The 1,906-nt window shown below is 46.8% G+C and overlaps 1 pseudogene; it reads left to right on the top strand.

The window, feature by feature from the left end:
• The first annotated feature begins 682 nt into the window (after window positions 1–682).
• On the top strand, window positions 683–1,296 carry LOC137141941 (TRPM8 channel-associated factor 2-like; annotated as a pseudogene).
• The last annotated feature ends 610 nt before the right edge of the window (window positions 1,297–1,906 follow it).

Here is a 1,906-nt window from a genome sequence, read left to right as displayed (position 1 = left end):
CCCATATGCTTCAGGTGTGCGTTTACTTTACTTGCCTAAACTGCTATTGGTACCATTGCTGGAGGGTGGGGAGTAGGGGGTTATGCAGCTATGTATACTACATGCGACCAAAAGAAGGGTTCAGTGTAGATGCATGAGACATAAAACTGGTGCTAAGAGTGAAATGTGCCTTTGGAAACAATGCACATAGGACAAAATGCAGTAGAACCGGAACAGAGAGGGAAGGAATGTCAGGAAAGTCCGTGCACCGGCATTCTGGGTCTCATCTGTACTGTGGAACAGGGCACAGGTGCAACCACACAGAAATCTTGGGGAAAAGAGGTGTGACAGTTGTAGCTACATTGAGGGAAACATCAACCCAATAGAAAGAAGTTTGGAGGGGACACATCCCAGCCCCTTCTTCCCTGCCTGTGGTTACCCCTATACTCACCTGCTCCATTCCAAATACCACCCACCACAAAGGATGTTTAAACCAGCATTTACACTGAGTGAAGTGGTGGAGGCTGGTGAGTTTCTTCAGCCTTTCGAAATGAGACATGTTGATTGTAGCCTGTGTTTGTATTGCAGCGTCCTATTCTCTGATCCAGTAGAGGCAAAGAAGGATAAATAAACCCTCTTCTGAATGTCTTTACCCTAAGAAAAACTATTGTTTGTCTTTCCTGTAGACAGGACACAGTTGAACATGGATCCTTCAGCTGCCTATGATTTCCTGGTGGACGGTGTCCAAGGCTGGGATCTTACTGGTGACGCTGTTCCTTGCTGCTCAGTGGTGAGACTGCCTTCCCAGTGCTGGTGAACCCCAAGGGGCAGGTCCTGATCGCCGCCTCACAGTATGGGAAGGGCTGGTTGGTGGTCATCTCCCATGAGAGCTACCTGGGGAATCCCAAGGTGGCTCAGTTCCTTCACAATGCTGTGGATTGGCTCAGTGCCACCCCAGGAGCGGTGGTTGGGGTCCATAAGAGCTTGAGCTCTCTGGTGGGTATTCTCAGTAGTTTGGGCACCAGAGTGCAGCCCAATGTGGAGTTCATCGCCTCATTTGTGGTTTATTGCATGGATGCCTACGATGCTGCACAGGGGAGGGAGCTGATCCAGTTTGTGAAGCAAGGGGGGGATCTGCTCATTGGGGGTCAGGCTTGGCAATGGGCCAATGAACACAGGGCAGAGAGAGTGCTGTTCGATTTCCCTGGGAACCACCTAACCAGCATGGCTGGCGTGTATTTCACGGATAAATATGGCGAGATGGCGATCTTCAGCGTCTCAGAAAAAGTGCCTGCAATTCCCTTGATCGCTCCATGAGTATCTGACATCATTTCACATGTAGCTAAAGATGTAACAAAATTTTCTTAGAACTAGGCAATGCTGGAAAAGGGATTATGTTCCAACACATGGGTGGGGGTGGGTCCTTATCCCAGAGGGAGGAAAAAGAAAGTAACAGGAAAGCAATAAAACGAGAGGTCTGTCTAAGAAGTTTGGGAAAATACTTGACTTGTGGGGGCTGTAATGTTCTGAATGAGTCCGGGTGAATCATGCAGTCCTAAGCATGAGATGAGACAAGCAAATCAGGGAATCTGTTAAAATTTTCCTTTGTGTACTTTAATACACAGGGATCGTGTTGCTTGTTTGCAACCTGAAATATTGACTTTGTATAAAAACCTCTAGCAATAATTTACCTTTAAGTGCTCCACAAATGTGTGTTTGCTTATAAAGCATGGAAGATCACATCACAAAATGCTGTTATGCTTTTTTTGAAACATAATGTATGTCCTTTTCTGCTCACCAAAGGAAATTCCTATTGACAGCATGAATTGGAACGGTGCTCAGAATCAGTTAGTGCAAAACAGCCCTCACCCCTTATCCCCTGTTGTGTCCATGTGGTATTTCATCTCTCTTCATTCATCCCCTCGCT

This window comes from Emydura macquarii, unplaced genomic scaffold (genome assembly GCF_026122565.2).
Source record: "Emydura macquarii macquarii isolate MOO-44397 ecotype Brisbane River unplaced genomic scaffold, CSIRO-AGI_Emac_v2 contig_3122, whole genome shotgun sequence".
In the NCBI taxonomy this organism is placed as follows: domain Eukaryota; kingdom Metazoa; phylum Chordata; order Testudines; family Chelidae; genus Emydura; species Emydura macquarii.
The sequence above is the reverse complement of the archived record's forward strand: the minus strand, read 5'-3'. Positions and strand labels throughout refer to the sequence as shown.